This window comes from Haliotis rubra, unplaced genomic scaffold (assembly GCF_003918875.1).
Source record: "Haliotis rubra isolate DU_JTF1 unplaced genomic scaffold, ASM391887v1 Scf2235, whole genome shotgun sequence".
NCBI lineage: Eukaryota > Metazoa > Mollusca > Gastropoda > Lepetellida > Haliotidae > Haliotis > Haliotis rubra.
Window position 1 is genome coordinate 43,218 of NW_025766265.1, and position 7,951 is coordinate 51,168.

Below are 7,951 nucleotides of genomic sequence, written 5' to 3' on the forward strand. Positions count from 1 at the left end.
AAATTGTATTTCTAAAATTGTAAAGTCGCAAATCAATACAAAGACTTCACTTTGGGAGAGTGAGTGAGTGAGTTTAGTTTTACGCCCACACTCTGTAATATATGGCGGCGGCCAGTAAATAATCAAGTCTGGACCAGACAATCCAGTGATGAGCATCGATCTACACAACTGGGATACGATGACACACTTTGACAGAACAAAATTGAGTGGCAGCACAAAGTCAGAGGTATAATATAACAGTAGTGATTGTGGGAGTAAAGACAATGATGGTTATAGTGACATGTCAACAACAGAGGTATAATATAACAGTAGTGATTATAGGAGTAAAGACAATGATGGTCATAGTGACATGTCAACAACAGAGGTATAATATAACAGCAGTGATTGTAGGAGTAAAGACAATGGTGGTCATAGTGACCTGTCAGCAACAGAGGTATAATATAACAGCCGTGATTGTAGGAGTAAAGACAATGATGGTCATAGTGACCTGTCAGCAACAGAGGTATCATATAACAGCAGTGATTGTAGGAGTAAAGACACTGATGGTCATAGTGACCTGTCAGCAACAGAGGTATAATATAACAGCAGTGATTGTAGGAGTAAAGACAATGATGGTCATAGTGACCTGTCAACAACAGAGGTATAATATAACAGCAGTGATTGTAGGAGTAAAGACAATTGTTGTCATAGTGACCTGTCAACAACAGAGGTATAATATAACAGCAGTGATTGTAGGAGTAAAGACAATGATGGTCATAGTGACCTGTCAGCAACAGAGGTATAATATAACAGCAGTGATTGTAGGAGTAAAGACAATGGTGGTTATAGTGACCTGTCAGCAACAGAGGTATCATATAACAGCCGTGATTGTAGGAGTAAAGACAATGATGGTCATAGTGACCTGTCAGCAACAGCAATCCAACTTTGGAAGAAAGGGCCAGGGCAGAGAGTAAAACAAAGTTTAAAGTGAACACTCACAATACTGGTCTTCTTGTGACTCGAGATGTGATGAGAGATGAAAGGCAATAGCTAAGCAAGATTCACTGACTGAATCTACAGGTACAAAGTATACCTTGAAACATTGTTGCACAACGTTTAACACCGCCTCATGGCAGCATGTTCATGCCAGTATGTCCCATAGTGCAGCTATGGAAATTATGAATTCATGATTGTGTTTCAGACCCACCGGAGGGGCAGGAGTACTGCACAAGAGGATGAATGGACAGCATCATACTAATCTGACCCAAGTTAAAATACTGATACATCATTATCTTTTATCTTTTATCTTTCAACCGTATCTGGAGTCCCCACAGATATTGTAACGCTGTTTATACAGTTTAATCGCCAATCACAGTAACTTCCTCAATCACCCAACCACAGTCTGTATACCTATCAAAGACTTTGTGGAATCATAATGTTGCTCTTCATGGTTTCATGATAAATCTATTTCAGCATACTGTGTCAAGCAAGTCAGCTGGTAGATACGTTATCGACTGAGGCACATTGGTGTATGTGTGATTTAAATTGTAACACATTTGGTATTTTAATAAAGGAAGCTGGTATATACATTGATCTTTCTCTTCACCAACATCATTCATACAACAGAATTTCTTTCATCTATTGGTATCCTATTCCATCTTCCATTTTCAACTGGTAAATGGTGGCATGAAGATGGAAGATAACTTAGATGAATTGTGTGTAAATAACCGGTCCCGTTAGTCGCCTTTTACGACAAGCAGAGTCGCCTTTTGTGGCAAGCATGGTTTGCTGAAGACCTATTCTACCCCGGATCTTCACGGGTCGTAAATAATTTAGACCAAAAAGGTTTTTTTCGTTTTTTCTTTATCTTTTTGTATTCTATTTCAAGTTGCATGTACAGACAGGAGAGTGACATGTGTTGGCAGTTACATCATCAGATTAGTACAAAACTGTATACGCATATGAGGGTGTTGATATATAGATAATTTTATAGATAAATAGGAGCTGAGTGAAAATGTTAAAGCTGTAGTGGACACAGCAGTTCCAGTAAATCAATTTGCACGAGGTGCTAAATTAAAATGTCAGAGTACCGTATGTAAGTGATGCCATTTCCTAGTAAAATAACTGAATTTATTATTTTTCATTGCAATAAACCTTTCGATAGCATATGCCCTTAAGCAGCATGAGAAACCCTACAAAGTCTATATCTTGCTGTTTAAGGCTTGAACTATAGAATTATCTTTTGGCAAGTAATAAAATTTGATATATTACTTGATTGTTTGAGGGTAGTCCAAACATAATAATGAATTTAGATAGTGCCAGATTGGTTTGGTGGTTTTCATTCAGAAATTCTTCAACTTCAAGCCAAAGGTTATGAACAAATTGACATTTAAAGAAAACATGTGATATATCTTCTGAGGCGGTTTTTTGACAAAATGTACATGTATCATCTTTCAACTAACTTCATCTTTCAATAAAACATATATAAATTATTCTGTATATAAATCTGAATTGAAGGTCTAAGAGCATGCAGTCATTTTGTACATTTCCTATAATAGCTAAATACATCTTTCAAGTCAATCCCATGCTGAAAGACAGTTTTCCAATAATCTACGGACTTAGGGGTGTAGTATCATTCTTAATTAGTTTATCGTGGAATTTCCTTGAGCCCTTTAGCATTACAGATAATATAGTTGTATATATTATTACAGATGCAGTTCATCGAATGTAAGTGTTCTGTTTCTTATCTGATATGTCCAGTTATTTGGAATATTGTTTAACAAGTGTTGATAGTCTAAGACAGTTCCCTGTATTTTGTATTTCTGTTTTAAATTCTTCAATTCTTAGAGTTTCATTTTCATCACATATCTTTAATACTAAACAAGTTATATAATATATGATGATTTAAAGAAATAATTCAACCAAAGTGTTTGAGTCAAGATTTGGTCTACATCATTTTCCTCAAAAGTAATTTCTTATAGAAAAAATCTTCCATGCAGGTAAAACATCTCTCCAACAAGGATTATCGTGGTCAGATATACTGTCAACAGCATTGGAGTCTAGTGAGAATATATGAATTACAGGAAAGAGTAATGAAACATTCTACATCGATCATTCTGAGGCCTCCATCTTGATAATCTCTGTTTATAGTTGATCTCTTTATTTTCTCGTTTCTATCTTTCCATAAACATCTATAAATTATTACATTGAGCTTTTAATTAATGTTTAGGTGGGTTGGGCAGTGCAGAGAAAATATGCGTAGATCGATGTTCATGCTGTTGATCACTGGATTGTCTGGTCCAGACTCGATTATTAACAGACCGCCGCCGTATAGCGTGAATATTTCTTAGTGCAGCGTACAACTAAACTAATCACCCACAGGTCATTTAATGACGTTTTACGAGTTTTACGAGTTTTTAACATGAACAGGAAGTGGGACCCAAGCTTGGTTTCACCCATCGAATCAAGAGATATAGTTGATATTGTATTGATAACTGTAACATTCAACTTCTGCGTAAAACAAAACACATGGCTTTAGTAGCTTGTTGACAGGGATTTGACATAGATCATTTGAAAGAACATTTTCTATCAAAAATAACTTCATGAAACATAATAATAGTTTTCACCTAACTGGTTGAAATATCCAATTGGAACATACCTATTTATACTTGGATGTTGCCCCGATTAATCCTTATTCCAGTGTCTAACTTAATGGGAGTAAATTGGGCACTTTGGACGTCGGGTAGAGCGGCAGGCTTCATCAGAGTAGCCGATTACTAACACACTAACCCGTTTCGCTGTATACTTCTAAATCTACCCCAACCGCTTTGCAAGAAATTCATAAGCCGTTTTCAATAGAATAAACAATATCTAACCCTATATATACAATCACACAACCTCGTTCCCAGTCACCCAAAATGAAATATTCCCTACTTTAACACTGTACCTATAAACCTCCGGGTAACTGAGAGTTCATGTGAACAAGTGTTTTGAGCGGAGCTATTACCTCGACTTGAGGTGGAGAATCTTGCAAGTCATCCAGCAAGGCCGTCAGCCTGATTACAGTAATGTGTAGATCTAGGACTCAGGGAACTTTGATCCATTCAGTTAATGGTGTTTGGAGGGGATAGAATGGCATGATTTTAACCACGTCATCAAGCCATACAGAAATGTTTTTTCCGCGGTTTTCTGGAAACAAATATATAATAGTAGTAATAATAATGATGGGTATTATAAAGCGCTGTAAACATCCATAAGGTGCATGCTCAACGCGCATATGGGCCCTGAGGAATTTCCTAGTGGCCCAATAAAAAGTAATAAATATAGTTGTCCATGGAAACGGTATGCAGTCATGATGATCGTGACATATCCCGTAGTGGTTCCTGAAACAGTATCGGACTAAGTGAGTGAGTGCAAGTGTACGTGAGTGAGGCCGAGGATGGGAGGAGCGAGGAAGGGAAGGAGGGAGCGAGTGGGTGATGGACTCTCGTGATGAAAGTACAACCCTGTTGTACAGCACTTAATCACTTATGCACGTGCACTGCCCTCTCTCACCTAAACCATTCGCTTCTCAAATTGAGGTGAGTGCGTAATGTGCGATGCGTCGTCCGTGAGGGAGCGAGGATGGGAAGGGAGCGGATGAAGGGAAGGAGGGAGCGAGTGGGTGATGGACTCTCGTGATGAAAGTACAAATACCGTTGTACAACACTCAATCACTTATGCACGCACCGACTCCCACTCACCTAAAACCATTCGCTTCTCAAGTTGAACAGACGTTCCGACTCCACCTGTAACTGAGATTTTGCATGTCACACCAACCAGGTCATGATGTCAGAATATGCTGCTATGTAATATGGGTGTCTATGTGTCCACCCCAGTGTAGTGGTCCACAGTACAGCTGTAGAGTCAGGTATTGCTGTGAGGTGTCATGATCAATGACATTCTGTTTTCCATCAAATACCATTGTAGGTATACCTGTTGTCGAACTATAGGTAATGTAACAGCGTCCATGGGTACAATCTCAGTGCAGTGTCCACAGTACAACCTGGTAGAGTAAAAGATTACAAGGTGAGTGTGCGGGATGAACAATGACATTGTTTTACCATTAAATACCAGTGACGCATACACTGCTGTCGAACTATAGGTAATGTAACAGCGTCCATAAGCGTACACCCCAGTGCAGTCCACAGTACAACTGTAGAGTAAGGTACAAGGTGAGTGTGTGATGATCAATGACATTGTTTTTACCATTATAATGTCGCAAGTGACGTATAAGCACTGGTTGTCGAACCATAGGTAACGTAACAGCGTCCATGCAGCACACTTGCATTTGAGTATCCACAGTACAACTGTAGAGTAAGGTACAAAGGTGGAGTGTGTGATGAACAATGACCCATTACTTTTACCACTAAATACCAGTGACGTATACTCGTTGTCGAACTATAGGTATCGTAACAGCGTCCATGCATTACACCCCAGGTCCACAGTATGCACTGCTAGAGGTAAAGATTACTGGCAGAGTGTGTGGTGATGATCAATGACATTGTTTTTACCATTAAATACCAGTGACGTATACTGTTGTCGAACTATAGGTAATTTAACAGCGTCTATGCGTACACACCTAGTGCAGCGTCCACAGTACAATCCGTAGAGTAAAGGCATTGCAAGGTGGAGTGGCAATGAACATTGACATTTTACCATTAAATACCAGTGACGTATACCGTTGTCCGGACTATAGGTAATGTAACAGCGTCTATCCTGAAGGGACGATTGTCGCGTTTGTCGCATTGTCGCATTGTCGCCCTCTCAAATACAAGCGAAAATTAAACAAACGGTGACACGTGACATCGCGACAACGCGACATTTCGCCCATTTATCGCATTGTCGCGGTAATCATCGCGTGTCGCGTTTTGAATAATATATTTTTCGTTTCCTCAAGGCTTATTATAGCGACAAATTTTCAAGGTCAAAATATGTCGCGTGCCTTCGCGCGTCGCCCTATGTAAAGATAATGTAAAACAGCCTGCACTTACAAAGGCGATATGACACGCGCGATATTGCGTGATAACGACGACATTTGATGAAATGTCGCGTTGTGGCATTGTCGCGTCGCGCTTTGTTAAAAATATTGAGGTATATTCGCTAATATTATGCCTGCTGACTTAAACGCGACACGCGACAATTGCTGACTATATTATATGTCGCGTTGTCGCGTCGCGCGTTTTCGCCCTACCGCTGATTACCGGTGCGCATGTGTAGAAGGTCAATTAGTCTACGCATGCGCGAACCAATGTTATACTCTATTTCAGACTGCGCTACTGGTCTTTTGTTACCCCAATGGTTTTTACAATGAGAGTTGTGCTCGTAATGGCAATGGGGGCTGCTTTATTTGAACTTCTAATGGAAATCTTCCATTGTTACTTTTCTATTATGGCTATATATTGTAACTGCTTAGCATTAATCAAAGCGTTTTTAGCAGCAAGACAGAATCATTAAGCGCCACTTCATTCATTGTAATGACGGCACACGGTGGCCACAATCATTCAAGGCAGAGGCAATTTTACTATGCAGGGTTGTGTCTCTTAGTCACACTAGATAACTATGATCATAGGTTCGAATCCCAGCCCCATACACATTCATCACTTTGAACATTTCACTTCTATCAGAAGCTCACAGGTTGTGAAAAAACAAATATTGTTAAAATTCAGGCCACATCGGCATAGCTTATCGAGTAAAGTCCCCAATGGGGTCGCTCATGTTCCACAGTGTGGCTCCTGACAAGTTTCTTATTTACAGTCCGCAATGGCGTGAATTGTCCGCCATCACTCTGTTCAACCAGCAGTGGATGGATGAGGCAGAATGAAGTGTGTTTCCTTAATCATCCAGCACCTCAAAGACAGTTTAGGTCGGCTTTGAACGTGATATTCTTTGGCAGGGCATGCTACGAGTGGACTGCTGTATTATGATATTAGAGCGATGAGAATCTCTTGGCAGAGTTCGCGTACCCTTGGGTGCCGAAATCAACCCTCCTCTCCTCCGCTCGCTCCTCCATCGCTCTTCTGAGCCCGGCTCCTCCTCCTCCTCTCCTCTCCTCTCCTCATCGCTCCTCCTCTCCATCACTCTCCTCCTCCCTCTCTCCTCATCCTCTCCTCTCCTCTCCGCTCCTCCTCTCCTCCTCCTCCTCCTCTCCACAGCTCCTCCTGCCTCCTCCTCCGCACCTCTCCTCTCCAGCTCCGCTCCGCTCCTCCTCCTCTCCTCCTCCTCTCCGCTCCGCTCCTCCCCTCCTCCTCTCCTCTCCATCCCTCTGTCCTCCTCCTCCTCCAAAGGTTTAGGGCAGTAGCCAAGATATTTCCATTACAATAATGTGGGCATCCCTTGGTTTTTCAATTCCTATTTGAATCTATATTGTACATCAATAATAATGATATACCAAGCGATACACATGTGCAGCGTATCGTTTCAAACATACACACCTACTCAATCATAATAATTTTTAGCAAAATGGCTGATTTCCAACCCACATCAATTCAAAGTGACAGACTCTTCGCCCACACAGACTTCACGTACATTCCATTATTACTCTGAGTTCGATCCACTTTCGCGCATCTTATAGCCCTTTAAAACATCGGCATAAATCATCCTTGCCAATAGTTTGAAATTCGCAGTATTAACCATCAAAACGCGACACGCGACAATGCGACAACTTGCGACATTTTGATGATATAGCGTTGTCGCTGCGATCACTGACCAAATATTGAGTATAGTATATTATTATAACGTATTTGACTAAAACTGGGCAAATAATGCGACAACTTTTGACATTTGATGAAATATGGCGTTATCCGCATCCTGCATGCTATAACAAATATTGATTATAGTATGCATTATATAACCACAGGGTTCGAATCACTGTTTGGACATGACAAATAAAAGTCTAGACTTTTGCAGTGAAAGTATATTGTTGTTTTATGTA